Source organism: Strix uralensis, chromosome 2 (assembly GCF_047716275.1).
Source record: "Strix uralensis isolate ZFMK-TIS-50842 chromosome 2, bStrUra1, whole genome shotgun sequence".
In the NCBI taxonomy this organism is placed as follows: Eukaryota; Metazoa; Chordata; class Aves; order Strigiformes; family Strigidae; genus Strix; species Strix uralensis.
In genome coordinates, this window is record NC_133973.1 from 89428462 (window position 1) to 89449792 (window position 21331).

Below are 21331 nucleotides of genomic sequence, written 5' to 3' on the forward strand. Positions count from 1 at the left end.
AAAATTTTGGTACACATTAAAATCTTGAGCAATCAACTGTAATTCGGTCCCATATCACAAACAAACTGCAACTATTGTGTTGACAGATGCTGCCACAGATCCAGGCATGATTCAGATTTCACTCAGTTCAGCATTGTTTCCAGGGCATGCAGTAAATATCAGTAGCTGTACTCAGATGTACTCTCTGCACTCCCATGCACTGTTACCCTTTCTACACTGGCAGCAGAGCCCCATTCATCCACATCAGCACCATCAGGCTGCAAGCAAGGACAATTGCTTGCAGTCAACCCCCATTTTCTTTGAAAAAGCTCTCTGCCTCTGGGGAAAATATGCAGCAGCATTATCAAAGTCAGTGAAATTGAAATGTTTTGTCTTGGTTTTCCAACAAGCACTTTATGATCAGCAAAAGTTAAAACAGTTTCTTGCCTGTCCCACTGAAATGAGTACTCAAGTGAGTTAAACACTATTAATAAATGTAAAAAATAATAACAAATGATGTTAAACAATAATAAGAAATTTTAAGGAAAAGGAATTGTCTTTGTGTAATGACTTTGTATGCTAAAGTCATGCCTTCTATGTCTTATATGTATAGGCTGAAAAAGCTATCACTGCATGAGATCACAGAAGGACTCCTTGCTGTGAACATCTTGCAGGTTTCCTGGGGCCAGGCTGTCATCAGAAAAGTGGTAACACTAAGGGAGAATACAGAATACACTGAGGAAAATCTGAAGAGGAATGGATACATTAAAAAGCTACAACGCTCCAGAGATCAGAATTATAGAATCATAGAATGGTTTGAGTTAGAAGGGACCTTAAAGAGCATCTCATTCCAACCCCACTGCCATGGTTGCTAGACCAGGTTGCTCAAAACCCCAACCAACCTGCCCTTGAACGCTTCCAGGAATGGAGTACCCATAACCTCTCTGTGGGCAACCTGTTCCAGTGCCTCACCACCCTCACAGTAAAGAACTTCTTTCTTACATCTAATCTAAATCTACCCTCTTTCAGTTTAAAGCCATTACAGCTTGTCCTGTTACTACATGCCTTTGTAAAAAGTCCCTCTCCAGCTTTCCTGGGGGCCCCATTTAAGTACTGAAAAGCTGCTATAAGGTCATTCTGGAGCCTTCTCTTCTCTAGGCTGAACTACCTCAACTCTCTCAGTCTGTCCTCACATGGGAGGTTCTCCAGTCTCCTGCTCATCTTCATGGCCCTCCTCTGGACCCACTCCAACAGGTCCATGTCCTTCTTGTGTTGGGGGCCCCATAGTTGAACACAGCACTCCAAGTGGGGTGTCATGAGAGTGGAGTAGAGGGGGAGAATCTCCTCCCTCGACCTGCTGGCCACACTTCTCTTGATGCAGCCCAGGATGCAGTTGGTTTTCTGGGCTGTGAGCACACATTGCCGGCTCATATTCTGTTTTCCATCCACTAATACCCCCAAGTCCTTTTCTGCTGGGCTGCTCTCAATCTTCTCATTGCCCAGTTTGTATTTTTTTTCTTGGGATTGCCCCAACCCATGTACAGGACCTTGCACTTGGCCTTGCATGGGCCCACATCTCAAGCCTGTCAACTGTGAAAAATAGAGGATAACTCAGAATATCACAAGCACCCAAAATAACTGATTTCTTACTTGTTTCAACAATAATTAGACTGATCATTTCCCAAATTTTACCATTTAAAAAATGTGCAGAAACATTTTCATATGCCAAGCTCAAATATTAGGAAAACAATATAAATCCTCTAAATATAACAATGAAAATGGTAGTAAATTTACATGTATATAATAACAGAGTATGCTCTATGCACACAAATAACCTGTGGTTAGAGATTGTTAATCTCTCAGGTCTATATCAAAGAACAGCATCTGTATACAAAGAAGAAACTGCCTTTTCACTGAGACCAAAAGAAGTCAGGGAATCATTTTACTGTAAGAATCATTTGTTCATTACTGAGGGAAGGAACAACAAGTTGCATTTACTGTCACTCACGCTTCAACCAAAACAGTTTGACAAAAAATACTTATTCCTTGATTTAGGAGTCTGCCAGTTCATAAGTTACTGTGATGTTAAGTTTTTGTGGTTTTGCACTGATATTTTTAAACAAGTAGCTCTGTCATAAGTGATAATCCAGCAAACCCAGACTGTTTCTGTTTGTTTGTTTATCTTTTACATTATAAATTAAGCTCAATATAATCCTGCCTTTGTGTCATCAACTCTACATCAGACAGTCACAGATCATAATGCAGCATTCAGTGCCACCGTTTGCAGTGGGGATTACTGCTCTCAGCATCCTGGGACAAAACAATGATTGAATGGGACTTCTTTTTACATTTTATTTTTTGTCTGAGGGAGGGTGACTGGAGCCACTTGTGTTTAAAATTCTAAAACAGGCATCTAAAGTCAAAATAGAATGGGAAAAGTGTTACATCATCTAATCAAATAACATATATTTTCCCAAAAAAATGTGTTTGGCTTTATCTACTGCACTCTTACCTCTGATAGCAGCTGTTGTTTTGGCATTGTGCCTGTAATAAAGAAAAAGAGATGGAAAGAAGAACAGAAAGAAAGAAAGAGAAGAGATAGAGCAAAAGAGGGAGAAAATAAAAAAAGAAAACTTAAAACAAAGAAAAATAAAACAAGAAGGAAAGAAGGAAAGAAGGAAAGAAAGAAGGAAAGAAGGAAAAAAAGAAGAAAAGAAGGAAAGAAGGAAGGAAAGAAGGAAAGGAGGAAAGAAAGAAGGAAAGAAGGAAAGAAAGAAGGAAAGAAGGAAAGAAAGAAGGAAAGAAGGAAAGAAATAAAGGAAGAAAGAAGGAAAGAAGGAAAGAAAGAAGGAAAGAAAGAAGGAAAGAAGGAAAGAAGGAAAGAAAGAAGGAAAGAAGGAAAGAAGGAAAAAAAGAAGGAAAGAAGGAAAGAAAGAAGGAAAGAAAGAAGGAAAGAAGGAAGGAAAGAAGGAAGGAAAGAAGGAAAGAAGGAAAGAAGGAAGGAAGGAAAGAAGGAAAGAAGGAAAGAAGGAAAGAAGGAAAGAAGGAAAGAAGGAAAGAAGGAAAGAAGGAAAGAAAGAAAGAAAGAAAGAAAGAAAGAAAGAAAGAAAGAAAGAAAGAAAGAAAGAAAGAAAGAAAGAAAGAAAGAAAGAAAGAAAGAAAGAAAGAAAGAAAGAAAGAAAGAAAGAAAGAAAGAAAGAAAGAAAGAAAGAAAGAAAGAAAGAAAGAAAGAAAGAAAGAAAGAAAGAAAGAAAGAAAGAAAAGAAAGGACAAGAAGAATAAAAAAGAAAGAAATGGAGAATAAATATCTGTGAATGTTTTTCGACATGCAGTTTATGCATTGGTGAATGGTTCTTTATACATGATATTTATGGGGTATTTGGTTTGTTTTGTGATTTTGTTTCAACTTTTAAGGAGTGCCGTTAATGTGATTAATTAGCAAGAATTTATTGACTAAAAAATCTGCACAGCCAAACATATATGATTTTTAAAATGTATTTTTTCAGGTGAAACTATAAACCAGGGTCCTAATTAAGCCCTGCTGTTTCCTGAGATTTTGTGTGCAGTACGCTGGGAAGGAAAGTTACATGGAACTTTACTTGATCATGGAAGAAAAATCTGGAGAGTAAATTCAAGCATTCTATTCAGTTCTCAAATATAGTCTTCACTTGAGGGCTACAGTGAATTTATGCCCATGTTAAACATTAAAGCTCTGTTATGGGGCCAAATAAGGGTAAAACTCAAATCAGTTCAAACATCATGAGAGTAGAACTTCAGCACCACTGCAGCAGACACTACTAGCATTACTAGATTTGCCCTGAAATACCATAATTGATCACAGTTTGTTATTATGACATTCGATTGCACACATTCTCTTCCCATTACTTTACTAAATTGGGAAGCTTATTTTCTATAATACAAAACAATTTGTAATAAGCATAGTGTATTATAAAAGGTATTTGAAGCTTTGAAATTTGCTTTGCCAAGAGCTTGTGGGTAGCTATAGCTGAAACTATACTCCACTGAGATCTTAACCCACTTCAAAGAGAAGTTCTTTATAAAAATTGGTGGTGGGATTAGCATAATCACTGATTTACTCAAATTTCTGACAGAATCTAGGTTTGTGTCTCCTGTGAGGTATCTACATAGTTAAGACTCAGATGTGCAAGTACAAACATACACACTTGAACACTGTCAAAAAGTACTACCACTTAAACAGAGTGCCATACATTACCATGGAATCCACAGAAAAAGTATGGTTGCTAGAATTATACAGGAGACTTTTTTTAGGTAATTCAGGAAGAAACTACTAGTTTCCCCATTAAGAAAGGGTCTGACTTCAATTCACATATATGCATTTACAACAAAAGCAATCTCACCAACAAAACTTTTAAATCAATCCTTTAATGTGAATGGTAAAACATTCCTGTTGACATTTTCAGCTGTAAATGCTGTCTCAGTTATTTTTCACTGAAATATAGAAAAAGGAGTCTGGATGAAATTAATTTGCATACAGGCAAATGTACATTTATATAACCTGTTTTCCAGTTGAATCCCTGTCTCTTAAATAGTTTGGGTTAAACAAATCATCATGGTATCTGTCATTTGCAAGTCATTGCCTTTCTCGTTCCCCTTGCTTCATACATAATGTATTTTGGAAAATCCAAAATTATTTTCATTTTCTCTCCTGTATTTATTTTCATTTTATCTCTTTTACATTGAACTTCTAGAAGCAGATCAAGTCCAGGATGCAGTTTTTGGTTGAAAATGAAAAGTCTAAACATTTCATATAAATATCCAGCCCCTTCCTTTTAATTTTTTTAGATATTTATACCTGACACAACCTGATAAGATCCAGACAGGTGCAGTTTCTCTAAAATGGGCCTTGAAGCAAGGCACTTGGGCTTCTGTAAGGTACCTCACAGACTTGTTCATATTCTTCTTTAGGCATCAAGGTAAACTCCAAAAATCCTAATCCTTGACATTTCAAGTGTCGCATGTGAAATGCTGCCATCTTCTCTCAGCTTGGAGAATGGGGAATTGTACAAGAGCACATCGCTGAACAATAGTGCCGTGACAGCCAGACACCCTTCCCCACAATGGAATGCCTTGACGAAATCTTTGCTGACCCCTTCAGCATAGCCAAATTTGCCTTGTCATGGTAGCCGTGTTAATGAAAGACCTGTTCAAATGAATAAAACATTAGGATGTACCTAGTCCATCCAGCTGCACTAGAGAAGGACATTTTTGCTGGATATGTAGCACAGGCAGAAACATTAAAGAAATTCATTTTAACTGCATGTCTAAAATCTATTCAGCTGTTCATATCGGTAAGTCTTTCAATAGTAAGCCTTTGTAATGAGATTGAAAGGTATTTAGTATAGCAAAGATCGTATAGGAACAAAATCTGACTTTTAAAATATTTTCCCCGTTGCCTTGTCTTTGAAAAGCCTTAAATGACTGTGAAGGATGGTTTTTACTTAGGTTTTCCCCCCTTTTCAGCAGGTTTTAGGCCTTGGGCTATCGGTATCCAAGTAGTTAAAACTACATCAGCACTAATAGCTATGAGCTCATCTTGTATAAGCACATTTTTAGTTAAACACCGCAATCTTGGAAAAAAATGTTAGTGTGCTTAAACAGCCTGGCTCAGAATAGCTCACAATATGACGCATACCACAGGAAATAAAGTGGTATGAGGCACCTACAAAATATTTTTCAAACAAGTCATTGAAGCTGTAAGCCCCATGCCTCAGCTTTAGGAAGTCACTTATTAAGAATCAACACCAGCCGTGCCAAGCTAAGCTCTTGCTCTTGGTGATTTTCCAATTGAATATTCAGGGCCCTGTCTCGGTCTTGTTTTCAGGGAAGTACATGCCTGGAATGTTAGCAAGCTATTTGCTGGAAAAAATGCCCACAACAGGCCCAATGTTGATCACATTAATGCGTTTGAGTGGGTATAGAGTGCAAATGATTGAAAGTGCTTCCAGATCTTGGTTGCTGGGGACAAAGCAGGCTCTGTTCTCTGATCTGATGGTCATTTTTTTCAGCGGAGGATGTGGTGCAGGAAGAGGGAACAGTGCCAATCTCTGTCTAATGGCTCCAAACAGGGCCTGGGCCTAGCTCTTTGGATGCTGATGAGTGGGAAATGAAACACAGATGGGTCAGATGGGTAAGGAGAGGGGGGATTACAGGTCAGGCCAAAGAGTTGGAATAAATTAAGTGCTTATGAGGTACAGAATGGCACATTGTTAAAGTAAATGGACAGGGAAAAAACATTTTGGCATTGTTAGGCACAGTGAGCAGAAAAAAACATCCCGTCTTCCCAGACCACTTTTGCACATCACATCCTCATTGGGATTACCACATGTTTGATATATGAATTACTTTCTGTAATACAGGCACTGCAAGGCTGCAGCATTCTGTAGTACCTAAGAGGAGCTAATTGTCCAGTAAACACTTCAGATGTCTTTTATTGGGAGAAATACTTTGGTTCATGCTCCCAATCATAAGATAGCCAGTTTGCTAGCTCCCTAGAGATTTCTGACAAAAGAGTAAGTAACCACATATGAATACTCTGGGGAAATTAAGTGACAAAAAGAGTATTTCATGCATTCTCAAAATGCCGAGTCCATGTTTGGTTTTATTCTTTTCAAATCTTTGCATCTACATGAAAGAAAAGGGTTTGGTTTAAAGAAATAATCCAAAAAGATTCTGGCTAAGAAACAAAACTGGGGGATTTTCTTGAAAACATACATCAGCAATTTTACCCATTATACCAAAAAAAACCCGTGCTGACATAAAAAATGTTTTTATTAAATAATATGCACAGAGGTTCACTGCACTTATTTTTGGCTTCTCTATACATAATAACCAAAAATGCATTGCCAACTCTCTGTTGACTTGTACAGCTGTAGCATTACAGATTTGAAAATGATCACATTAATAAAACTTGAAAGAGAAAACTGTGCCTGTGAATTCAAACTAAATTTGGGGGCAGTTTCAACAGCTTTTTTCTTCAGTCCTTGAATCCAGGTTCTTTTTTGACCTATGAGTATTTATATGACCTGCAAATGTGGTAAGTACAACAAGTAAAATAAATCCTGATTCTTCCATACAACATGGCTAGAATTTAAGTGAGAGTCATCACAATGTGGTACAGACATGTATCAAAATTGAGATCAAAACTAAGAAATGTCAATGTAAGTGACAGAATGGCTAAAAGAAGCCCTGAATAACAGGCAAGGAACCTCTTGAGTCTTATTTAGCACAGAAAGCCAGCTGCCTCTTGAGCAGCAGAACCGGCTGGGTTATGTGTGCCTCTCTTCCATCAGCTACAGCAGCCTTCACACTGTGGCCCTCCTGAGGTCATGCCCATTGGAGACACCTCTGAATTTCCCAGTACCCCTCCTCTTTTCCTGCCTTCCTCCTTCCCAGCTGATAGACCCATGTGTTATGTGTGCTGATGAGCCAGACAGAAGACACATGTGGAGGCACCAGCTGTCATGCCAGAGCAGATATTGTGGAGTTCATGTCACAGCTTCTCCATGGGCAGAGGCAGTAAGGGGAGAGGAATAGATTAGACCATCTGGAGTGTTTGACCCTTAATTATCCATTGATCATTACAAAGCTTGAATCAACTCTATCTTTTCAAGAAAATGTTTTACTGAATTTCGTTGAGGTTGATTTCAAGAGATACTGTGATTGAGAGGTGAGGAGATCAAAGACAGACAGATATACTGATGGTCAGAATTTTGCAGGAAATAAGACCAAAAAGAATTAGGGTAATAGAAATCATGGAAAAGAAGAAAAAAAAAAAAAAAAAAAAAAAAGAGAGAGAGAAAGAAACAAAGCAAGTTCCTGAAAGTAAAGGTAGAAACTCAGTTATAATAAATGGTCTTCATATAGCAAAAAAGAGCAACAGGCTGCTGGGAGAAGAGAAGGGGAAGGCAGGGTATGGCAACATTCAGATCAGAAGCATTCCTGAAAGGTTGCATGCTAGAGGCGCGATGTAGATATTTTTTAAGAATTGCTTTCTGAAATTCTCTGCTCCTGCATGATTGAGAGAGGAGCTCAGATTTGGTAGGAAGAAGAACAGAGTAGGCACCAGACCTGTCTGAAAGACTGGTATTTACACAGTCAGAGGGAATCAGGAGAGCTCAGGCTGGAACGCAGTGTGCCTTGTGCTCCCTTACAGTACCACACTGTCTCAGCTCTGTAGTGTTTCTCATGGCCAATAGGAAAGATGGTTTTTTTTTTTTCCTTTTAGGTACTGTTCTGAGTAAGTGGTAAGACATATAGGAAGACAAGACACAGACACATGGATCTCTCTACCTTCCAAATTTCTGTTCCATCCAGATAGCTATTTTCTAAATAACTGCAATGGGCCTTTTCCTCACCCAAACTCTTAAATTTAAAGCAGCATTTTCAGTGGTTTCAGTCCTAGTTCAGACTGAAAGGAGATTTAATATCAAAAAAAATGTAAGATGAAGGGACTACATCATATTTGCAAAGAGTCCGAGTCCCAGTGAGGGCTATCACAAAGCATGAGCCATTGCAAATTTATTCTGCCTGCATTTCCCATCTTTCATAGTAATATTTAATATGAGGCCCTTCTAGTAAGGCACTTGTAGGGCTTGTTTACCTGACCCTGACCGGCTGACATTCCCATAAGGCATCACCAGATACAGGGTGAATGACTTTACTGAACCACCCTGGTTGTGGTTTTGTCCTGTCCACACATACTGCAGACACATCCTTGAGCTTGGGTCATCCTACAAGGTAGAACAGCAGAAATGTACATGTAGTATGTCTTATAGAAGACACTCAGAAATGTGTGTAAGCATGGACAGTAAACAAATAAAAAGTGCAGGAGTTAACATTATTGGCATACACTTCTGATCAGAAGAGTCCCAAGACAGTGTAGACATTGGTACTCTAGTCTTGGGGAAGGTAAAAGGTGCCCTTGTGATCCTACAAAAGAAATTCCAGTGACGAGGGCTCCCTCATGATAGCATAACATTAGGTGGTTGGTAGCCATCAAAATGACAGTGTGAGAAAGTGAGACTGTTGTTTTGCCCCATTTTGCATGGTCAGCAAAACTGGCTGGGCATTGAAAAAGGAACACCTTTCACCTTGCTTTGGTTTGTCGAACCTGCCTGTTGTTCTAGTACATGAGTGCCTTCTTTAGTAGGAAATACGACTGAATTCTTCCTCACATTTGAGGGTCAAATTTTCTTACAGAGCTGGAAAGTTCAATGTGGAAGGAAATCCACCTCAGAACTAAATAAGTCTACTGGCTTAGCAGCATCTGTTGGTTTAAAAATAAATTATAGTTATTGTTCATTATAAAGCAAAATAATACATCTCGTTGGGAAGCTGCTGTTTATTTCACTCTCAGGGTTTTTTACAAAACCTTTGCAGTAGTTTCATATGCTCTTAAGTAACCTAGACTTCGTAAATTAGAAAAGCTTTCCATCTTCCAGAGCAAATGTAGATTTTAGCCCTAATATGTATTCATAATGAATTAATGATATTAAATAACCAACCCCTACATGAGTCACTAAGATAATGAGACGTATTAGATACTTAGGATGATGGAGGCACTTAGGTAATGAAATGAAAAAACCTAGACAGAAGGAAAAATAGATCTGATTTTCAAAACTAGTGCTTTGTGAAGAGTGTTTTTCTAAATAAGAAGCATAAGTCAGTATGTAAAAACAGCAATGGAAAGGGAATCTGGTCCAACTTACGCAAAAAGCCTTACTTTTCAGTATTTGCTAGTTCTGAACCCTGCCTCTCTGGCCTTTGCTTTTAGAACAAGGCTTCTTTAAACCTAAAAGCAGGGCTCAGCCTTCAATGCCCAGTATTAAACTGGTGCTGTGTTGCTAATGTACTCCATTGTATGGCGCTGCAAACAGTAGAGCCCTCATACAGCAAGCACCCTTATATGAAATGATTCCATTATCAGATACATGTCACAGAGGATTTCCTCCTATGTAAAACATTGACACAAATTGCTGAGCTACAAGATTTATCCATTTACTGTGCCACATTTTTCACAGGATTTTACCTTCTTGCACACAGGCATTACTTTACAAGCCTACTTCTGTACAAAGAAAATTTGTAAAAAAAAAAAAAAAAAAAAAAACCAAACCAAACCCACCCAAAAATTCAGCGTAGCACTTATTCTGTCAAGAATTGTTTTTCCTTGAGTGGGAATTTCTTGAGGCAGATTTGGCTGAATACGATATGTTATGACCTTTGGAATAAAATGAAAAGCCTGTGGGACAATACCAGATTTTGGCAGGATACTGTTGTCGCTTTTCAGTTTTCACTTCAACTACTGGCCAAATGCCACACCACAGCCTTGTTCTAACAGTGTAAGTCACACCACAGCCATCACCATCCCATGTACTGAATGCCCTATACCAACCACTACGTACTCTGAAATAAAACATTACCTGTCAACTCTTGCTGCACATTCCTCATAGACTAATAGTTGAGGTGTTATGTATGTACAAGTTGTAGATGCCTCTGAAATATTCATGTAGTTCCACTTTTGCACCCTGTGCCAGACCCTTTCCATTCCCAGTTTGCCTTTTAAACGTCTAGATATCATTTTACTGGACAGATTATCTGTTGTAGAGAACTGCAAATAAAGAAAAAAAAAACAATTTCATATTTTCAAAGATCAATTTGGCTTGTCTTATATGTTCATCTGGGTAACTGGCAATTTACAAAAATATCACCCCGAAGTTCTGAATCTAACATGCACTACACAGGCATGGAAAAACACATCTTTAAAAATTCCTAACAGTCTTTGATCTCAAAATTATACAACTATCCCACAGAACACACCCTGTCTCTGCTTGCTCCTTTTCCTGAAATCATTGGGCTAATAATAGAAAGGAAATTCTGAGTTAATGTGGATCAAGTCCTGAGGACCTTACTCAGGTTTTACTCAGACCCAACTCAGATAATTTCCCTTGAACGGACAAGAGCTATCCAGCTTCTGTAAAATCAGAGTGAGGATCACAGGATTCTCCTGGAGTTATTCACTTAATTTTCACATCCTCACTGTGCTGAATCACGCATGAAATAGATCACATCCTACAGAAAAATAACAACATTCATGTTTACTAATCCATCAAATAAAGTGGTACTTTTTTGCTAGCTTACACATAGGAGAGGTTAGTTTTCAAATAAATACTGTTTTGATGAAAACCACTGATTAAGCAAGCTCAAAAAGTTGTTCTAATTATGTCAGGGTTCCTGGGAGTGTTTTCTTGACCTTGTGGCAGGTGTGTGTGTACTAGGAACTCAGAGGGCTGCAGGTAGCTGGTCAAGATCTGCAGCTAGAGAGAACAGCAGCTGCCAGTTACCAACTTCAGGATTTGATAGGCACACCAAAATATCCGTTATTTTCCTCATCATTCCAAGACAAGATCTGTCATCCTACTCGAACAATGACCAGAGAAAGGGATCAGGTAGGGGTTTGTTCTGAAACTCCTAAGGATACTTCCAATGCCACATTCTACTGAATTTGGTCTTTTCTCACACTTTGCTGAATATGATATCGTGTGTAATTGCTGGCTTGCAGACATTTGCTAACTTAAATCAATCTCAGAATAATAATGAATTGATGAATGAATAAATGAAGTAGTGGGTAAGACTCCAACATCTGGCAGCTGTCACCTGAGAAAGATGTACAAACAGATGAGGACAATCTTAAAAAAGAGAAGGTTTTTTGTCTTAGTACTGCAGAAGAAAATTATGAACTCAAAAGCTTTACATTTAGCAGAAGGAGTTGATGGAAGTCATTGGAGAGACAGCAGGGAAGAAGGTCAAATTTCAAGGTGCAAAATATCAAATACAAATCAAAGATATAATCATATAAGAAGAGAATAGCTCTCTGATACATTTTCAGAGGTAATTGATTATTAATATTGGAGAATAATAATGGGATAGTACACCCTGTGTCCTTAGAGGTTACTGTACCAGCTATATCAGGGGTCCATGAATGATTCTATCATGAATGATCGTATTCTAAAATATGGCAAAGATGATCGTTGTTTCTCATATTGCAGAAAAAAGAGTAGCAGTAGCAATAAGCCACATTGTCTGTTGTGTAGTATCAGTTTTATGCCAGCAAAGTTTCAATAAATTCCAGTTGCACCGGTATAAAACTTGGGTAAGGTGTTGAAAGTCATGCCTGATATATCTACCCCTCTTGTATGAAAATCAATATTAGCAGGGTTTTCCAGACGTTATAGTGCCTGTACAAGCTGCTTTTCTTGGACCGCTCTTGAGCTGCACAGAATCACTGCAGAGGAGGAGGGGAGCAACTGTTCAGATCCGCCCCGAGGCCTGGACTCTGTTTCTCAGTCAGCACCATGCCCTGATTTACAACCTGATGCAGGAATCCTACCTACAATGCAGCTATATCAACACCTGCATCTTGGGGAAAACAAATATTTTTTAAGGTGAGATTGTTGGGTACAAATAAGCTGCAAAGCATAAAGCTGGCTTGGAGCCAGGCCCAACAAGGGCATTAGGCACTGCAACACTCAGTGTTGCTAGTTCCAGAATGAACTATTAAAGGCATCATTAAAACGACATGTAAAATCAGCCTGTTACTGTGAGGTGCTAAGTGCTTCCATTGAAAAGCTTTAAGGGAGCTGAGCTTTCTCTGCATCTTATAAGATTGGACCCATATTTTCTAAAAATGTGATGAAATGATGCATTTTTATTTTACATCTTGACAAATCAATTTCCTGACTGAGTGGTGAGTTCACAGAAGGGGCAGCACATGTTACATTCCATTAAAAAGAATTTACTAACCATTTTCTTTTTCTTTTTCTGTTTTAGCTGATGTATATGGGGTGCTGTGAACGCTGAAAATTAATGTTAATTTATTTATCATTAAAAATAAGGAAATGAGACTGAGCAGCATGGAGAAAAAGTCTGGAAAGTGTGAAAGTATGTTCTGTATTCCTTACTTTCTATAGGTACTATTTTTGTTTCACTCGATAATCTCAAAGGGACACCAAATAAATTGGGGGTGACTGAACTATTAAAATTGCTTATTTAATGGCTTCTCTCTTACTAGGGGGAAAACTTTTCAGTCTGTTTAGACTGAAACAATCTAGGTGGAAAAAATCTGGTCCCAAAGATTTATTTTGGCACCAGTTATAAAACTCTCTGCCTCAGCTGTTTCATTTTGATCTTATTTAGTTACATTTTCATCAAGACGAACATGACAACATCAGTGGACCATCTCTGGGTACAATACAGATTAAAACTTAATCATCTTCATACGCAAAATTATTTCAGGCTCAATGGTTGTCTATCAGACAGGTATCTAACTTTATTTGTTTTCTACCATAACACAAATAGCAATCATACCGCCAAAGTAGACATTCATTTAAATATTTCCCTCCTTAGGGTAATACTTTGGTCTCTCTTTACAAATAAAAATGCCTAAACTGGCTTGGAAAAAGGACCTGGAGAAGCTCTTTACAGAGATGCTAGTACAGGATGGAAGGGTGGTCACTGTGGAGTGAGGAAATACAAGGAGGAGACAAGCCACATTTTTAGCACAGAAGTCAGTGAAAGGGACCCCAGGAAAGAAGGAACACTCCTGGAAAAGAAAGTGCAGCTAGAGCCCTGGAGAGGGGAGAAGCTCCTCAGGTTTCTGGCCTGGAGAGATGGGGAAATAAAGCACACAGTTTTGTCTTGCTGCAAGCTCCCCATTATGAGTGTCTTGGAGGTTAACGTTCTGACCCTTTGGAGTCAAGAGGGCTAAGACTGCCCAGTGACCTCATCTGCTTTTCCAACACCTGGAGTTTTTCTTTTGGCTTAACTGGTGCATAGTCAATCCCTTTATTTGGAGAATAGGTGGATCCTACCTCAGGTTACATTTTATAAACATACTGTAATCTCTGCAGTTATTGTATCTTGTACATATTTTATGCTTAGAAAAATCAGATCAGCTGTTTCAGAGAATCCCAAGTGTGACTGCTAGACTTTCATTAGCCGAAGAACATAGATTTTACTAGGTGTTAACTAATAAGATGACTGAGTAATTCCACTGAAAGATCAAACAAGACCAAATACTTAATATGCTTCTATTGATATGTTGGGCTTCCCAATCTGCAAAACCAGAAAGCGGAACAGTTTTTCATATTGCTGCAATTCCTATAATCATTCTGTTATAGTATATCTTTTCAAGTACAGCCAGATCATCTTTTCAAATATAACTAGTAATCTGAATACAAGATATAATGTCAGCTTTCCAAACTGAAGTGAATGGAATTGCAAACTTTAAGTGCTTTCCAAACCAGAAAGACAGGATGGAAATACAACATCAAAATCTGAGAAAATTAATAAGGTTTAGATTAGTAGGAAATATTTTATTACCATAGGGAGGTTTAAAATCACTTCAGAAAAGTAGAAGTGCAGGAGTCATTTCTCTTTTAAAAAATATGTCACAGTCAGTAGTCATGAAATAGATGATTTATTGCAGGATTCTATGCCTAAACTGTAGGTGTTTAACTGCAAGCATGTGCCTACGTGCTTTTCCAAATAGAAGTGTATTTAAGCAAATGCTTAAATTCAGTGTTAAACTAGACCCTTAAAGGTCTAAGAGAACACCCCTCAGGCCTGGATTTACCTGCCTATCTTCAACCACTTAACTGAGACATAGCTAAAATAAGAGCCTTGTCATCCTACTCTCTCTCTACGGGGAGATTTATTGAATATAGATGGAGTTTAGGGCAAAGTAGCCTCCACAATTAAATTCTTAGGTTCAGTGGGATGAATCTAGTCTAATACTGAACTGAATCTAATCTAAATGAATGGCCTTTTTGCTTTGAAGCCACCTCATTAGGAAACACAGGAGGAGAAAGACCAAGTCTGCAGTACACCATGAAATCACCTAACAGATATGAAAACAGCAGAAGGAGGAGGCAGTGACCAACAGTTAAAGCATTTATCTGGGAAATAAGAAAACAGAAATAAAGTTCTACCTGAGGGGATTCAAAACTTCCTGCTTTTTATTTCCCAGAAGATGTCTTAGACACTGCAGAAAAGGCTACAGTAAACCAGGATAATGCCACGATACATTCTTCCTTGCAAAGCTATGTCATTGTTCAAAGAACTTATAGGTCAAGGAGAAAATACGGAGACATCTTGTTTTTGTGTTGTTCTGTGATTAGAACAGTCCTCTATATGGGAAGTTGTGAGTTCTCATCCTTGCTGGCCATGCTCATTATGCTTTTTCAAATTTAGTGAGTCTTTAATGGAAAATTAGTCCTTCTCTACTACAGATATAAGTACTGATGTTGAAGCACCGACTTGTACATTCAATCCATTTATTGCTCACATGTTGTACACTTTTTTAATGGTAACATATAACAAAAGGGTTTGTACCTAATCATGGCTTAGCTGACTACATATAAAATTATGAAACTAAAAGTCACATAAGCCACAAATGAAAATTTTTATGTTTGACTGGGGCTTGAGTTAAATGTTACATCCTTTGTAAATATGGTCACTGATAATCATATGGTTATCATATGCTAAAGCAATAAGAAATTAACAAAATGCACCATGTGAGTGTTGGAATAGTGCAGCAGTCAGAATCTGTGTCAAACTTGTAGCTTTCTGGAAAATTGGGATGTAGCCAGAACAAGTTGAAACAGACCATTCATCCCGTGTCTCTGAGATACCAGTGACAAAGACAATGAAATTCAGAAAACAGCCTATTTTTACAACAGCTGTTTCTGAAGCACTTGGTGGTTTTAATAGTTTTCAGTCAGCTAAGATTAGTCATGAAAAGGTAATAGGAAATCTAAGATTCACAGAAACATGAGTCTTATCTAAGAGATGATGCAGGTGGAGGGCAAAACCACCATAGCAATTTGTGACTGATCTGAGGCTAAAAGTCTTGCAATATTAACAGGCAACTTCCTGATAGAAAACAGGTCACAGGAACCTGGAAGAAAGAAGGGGGGGGGGGGGGGGGGGGGGGGGAAGAAAAATACATATGAAGAATCTTATGTAAGGTGAACATTATCTGACACTTCAGTAAGAGGTTTCAAACCTCTGTAAGAAAGGAAAGTAGGAATAGGTAGTGTCTCAGCAGAACCAGAAATAAAGCTGAAAGAGCCAAAAATTCAGCAACTCATACACAGAGGAAAGATCCTCTTACCCTAAGACAGACTACGTTGTTTATTGCTCTGGGGTCATACAACAAAAAAGAACTGCTAGTGTGTATACATTTGGTAGCCCTTTAGACTAAAAAAGAGACAAATCTCTGCCTATCTTTAGATCTGAGGAATTAGACATATAAAATGGGACAATTTTCCTCTGCCTATGAGAGAAGACATATTGGGGAACATGGATAATGCCAAATAGCTTTCAACAGGGTGCCCTAAGAAAAACAGAAGATATTTGTTCACACTCAACAGTCCCTTTGAGAAATATTGTTTCTGCGGACTACCATTTGGGTTGTTTCCAGCCCCTGAGGGGTTTGACTGCAAAACGTAACATTTTTTGTTGGTATGGAGGATACAAAAGACTATTAAGATGATGTTTAACTATGGGAAGAAAAAGTTGTATGGCATAACCAGAAGCTTTGGAAAAAGATTGAGCAGCTGGGATAAATCTAAACAAGTATAAATGTAACTTCTATGTGAAGACAATAATATATGCGGGTGAGACAGTAACGTGAGAAAGTGTTTAGGTAGTTCACATCAAAGTTGAGGCCATCAATAGCAGGCATGTCTTAATAGATGAGAAACTGGTACAAAATTCTTTGAAATTACGATTTATGCAAACATGCTTAGTCTAACAGTCTAAACTGACTACTTGGGAATGCTACAGTGCAAAGCTATTGAACAGCCATGGGAAAATGAGGCAAAGAGGTCCTGATCCTCAAATATAATGACATGAGGAACAACACTAAGTTCTTAGAAGATCCTGCAAGCAGGCTATTGACTTGGTCTTCATATAGTGGCACGGCTGAAACTGGCAACCAGTGTTTTATTCATCACAGATTCTAACAAAGAACAATTATTCATCTGCTCAAATAGAGTGGGGTTTGGTCTTGGTGAATAGTAGAAAAAGTTTTATGCTTTTGTTTATGTGAAGATACTAGTAACTGAAACTGCCCATAAAGTTGTTCTCAAGGCTAAAAAGCGCCCCAGAAATACCCACCCCACAGGAAATACTTTCAGTTTCAAATGGCTGATTTGCAGAACAATATGACAGTCAGGCACACTTTGTAGAGGACTCAGCAAAAGTGATGGGATCAACATTCAGCAAGAAATTTTTTGTCCATCTTTTTATTGGAAAGTGTGCAGTCCCTATTTGAAATTGAAACAATATCACTGGTGATTTGACAGTACATAAAAAGCAATTATGGCAAAAGGCACATATTCTGTATCATAAAATAATATTTGGTATCGGAACACACTTTGTGACAATATTGGTGTGATTGGGGGACAAAATTAACATGAACAGAAGTAGTGACCAGTGAGATGTTTTACAGTCTTAAGAAGTTGTCACCCTAGACAGATATGAACCATGGGCAAACAGTGACATATTTTCCACCTGTCTGAAGAGGGAAAACTAAGGAATCTGGCAGAAAATGATCCCAAAACTTGAGAGATTAGAGGCACAAGACATAAAAGCAAAAAATAAAACTAGTGTCACCTTCTGAAAGCAATAGTCTTTATTCCTTGGGGAGCCTCAGTGAGCCTAGACTGCCTCACAGACCAGTTGAATATCCTTAGTAATTTTAATTATTATTGGATTGATTTTTGGTACGCACAATGGTGTGTTAAATAATGCTGTTTTTCAAGTGTAATTATTCCACACTTTGACTTAACAGACACGAGGCCTTTAAAACAGTGCAAGGGGGGTATTGTGAAGCTTTCAGCATTGTTTGGCAAAGGCAGTTAGACCTAGGTAGAGAATAAATGGGTTTTATAAAACCTTCAAGACAGAAGTTCAGAACAGTCAGTCTCCCAACAATGTGCTGTGTGTCAGTGGATGTGAAGACATTACACAGACAGGAGGAAGTTTGAAGCCTGACACGATCATGAGATGTCTTCCTAGTGACTCCAGTGGGCTATGGATCAGAAGACATTCTGCAGGGACCTATATCCACCTCCATCCTTCTCGGTGCTGCCCAGTGCCTATGCCTCACCTGTGGGTGCACAACACACAGCTGGAATGCCAGCAGCTCTGGCAGCTGCATCTCTAATAGTATTTCCACATGCCTGTATGCAGTTTCCATAAATAAACCTGCCAACGTGAGAGAGAGGTTAAAAAAAATAATCTTTGTGTTTGGATCTTGTGGGCGTGGTAAAAATTATTTCATTTGCCTTTTAGTCCCTCTAACACCAGCAACATATACAATTTCCAGGCTTTGGACTACTGTGGCAGGCAGTACCTGATAAAATCCCTTCTGGAGGAACTGGAGGGTCACTAGAAGCACTTTGTACAATGCCCTTATTTTCCCTTAAAGCTGATCCGTAGCCCCAGACTACCCAATTTGCAAATTACACAGGGTTAGTCTGAGGAGTTTGCCTCTCTGATCTGCTTTGTTTTAAAGATTAAACGCTATACTCTGTTTTGCTTGGGCCCTCTGTACGTGAGGGGTATGTGGGTAATGGGAAAACATCACATTAAAGTGAATGAATATGACCTGCAAGGGGAAACTTTACTGAAAGCACGAAAGTACCAAATCCTTAGTTGGCTGCTTTTTTCTCCTTGTTATCTGTCACTGCATCAGAGCTAAATGGAAGCTGGCAAACATAAACAATTGTTTGGGCATAAACATAACTCCAGTTATAACCATTTTCATTTACTTGGTATCTGTCATGTTACAACTATACATGTTTGTGAACCAGGCTTTCATATAGGGAAAAGGAGGCAGAGAGGGTTTCAATTCCTAAGGCTACAGGCACTTTAAGTATAAAAGGCTTAACTTTTCAGACTTTATGTATTCCAAAACCCTTCACAAACAAACATAGCTAAAACCATAGCACAAATACTTTTACTTCCTCTCAGATTTATATTACAGTTTTCAGCTTATGGAAACATTTTCCCAAGTTTGATTCAAATATTCCTTCAGAGACTTTTTAATAGTCTAATGAAATCTTAAGAGGAAGGGGTGGGCAGGCTATTACTCCAATCCCTGTTGTTAAAAATCACCCTTTGTGTGGAATTTGGGTGAGTCCCTCCCCAGAGGTACAGAATGCAATAAAGATAAGAAGGACTACACCTTGCAACACAGATCCGTGGGGTTGTATGAAAGGGGCTGCACAGTCACCAGCTGTCTGCTCCAGTGCCTTTCTGGAGAACAGCTGGAAATGCATTCTCCAGAGATTGCGTCTGGCTGGATTCCCCTGCACTCAAATCCCATTGATCTGGTTCCGTTCTAGCCCTCTGTACTCACAGTTCAAAGAACAGCAAGGCCTGTAAAGAAATTACTGCCATATTGTTCAACTGGCCACAGTGAGCAATATATAGGATTATAATTAGGAACACATTAAGGGAAACAGCTCAGTGGAGATAAGCTGTTTGACTGCATACGCTTTTTGATGAGGGCTTAGTGCCAATCCCAGAATAAAAAAGATTAAATGTTTGTTACCAATCCTTTTGAACTGCTGGCAGAACATGTGGTAGAGCATTTTTGATTCAAATTAAAAGCATCCTAGGATAAAAATAACCCTGTTCTGTTAGACCTTTCCAAGTGAAACCATTTGTAGGCTGATTTATTGTCTTTTCCTTCACCTCCTTCCACCAGCGTGATTAACATATGCATTTCTGAATCACATGTAAGCCTGGACAGGTATTTGTCTTGTTACACATCTGTGTAACAAATGGCAATACAAATTGTATACAGAACAGATGTAGATTTTCAAAGTCCCAGCAAATTGTATTTGACCAAGCACATAGATAAAAGTTTTATTGCAATTTATTGTTTCTTTCCGGTGGAGGCAGCCCTGTGAGGAGTCCCCAGTCTGCAGGTGACAACACTGGTGCAGAGCCCATTTCAGATAAAGAAGACAGGTTTATAATGAGAGAAAAACTTGTAGGAAGTGAAACACAGCCAAAGAAGAAAGCAAATCTCTGCTAATATCCTCATGAAATGCTTACCACTGTACTCTGTGGTGTCTAATTTATATATCTGGGAGATGTTGTGTTTAGGATTGTTTTTTTAGTCTCTATAAGATTTTGAACCTGCACCAAGTATACCAGAGAGACTGGAATTTGACAGATTCATGCTATGTTCATGGAGCCTCCCACACTGAGACAGGTTTATGATGTTACTGCATGTAAATTACCAGGGCTCAGGGAAAGAGATACTTTCTCACTCACATCCCCTACACACAGAAAGATCCTTTTTAAGCCCCATTTCTAGTGAGCTAGTTAAAGATATGCAATTGGGTAGGTACTGACTGCCTTGACCAGGAAATATATGTATTGACGTTAACAGAAATATCCACAACAGACTGTTCAGCTCCACTGTAGAAATAGAGGTTAAAAAAAAAAAAAAAATCAGGGAATTTGTAACAAGAAAGTGGATTTAAGGGGCTAAAAATATAGTGATCTTACATTCAGAGCAGTATTTCTTCTTCTGGGATATCCAGTCTAATAATACTAAATGCTTTTAAGCAGTACTATTTTTACAACATGTGGAACTTCATATAATTGCCTTAGTTCCCATCTACTCAGGATTTAGAGAATTTGTACTAAGTCTAACATACCATAGGAACACATTTGTACCAAGTGAAGAACAGTCATTTCACACACAATATGGTCAGGAGATGGCAGCCTGTTGTGAGGACAGACTTCCAGGCAGTGGCTGATCCAAATTGCTGACTGCTTTTGGCCAGGGGGAATCCCAGGTGGTATCTCTGTAGATACTTTGCTTAAGACAAGAATCTTATTCTCCACGCTGAGCCCTCAGCTGTTGTGCCATACCTGAGAGATGTTTATAAAGCTGTTCCCCCCTCTCATCCCTGCTGCTGTGCATGCAGCCCTTGCCCTTTCCTCAAAGGTGACTCACTTTTAGCTTCAGCTGCAACAATCCCAACACTGACAGACCCAACTCCTACTCTTTCTTTTCTCAAGGAAAATCCAACTGAATTCATTACGAGATTTCACTGAAGGGATACTGTCAAAGGACTTCAGGAATTGGCATGCCTTTTCTGAAGTCTGCCAATTGCATTGAGATCACTGGTTGAAAGTAGCAGTAGATGACATGAAATTATTATTTTAAGACGTGAAATAATATATATGGGACCTAGATTGAAAAGAAGACAGTAATGTTAATGAA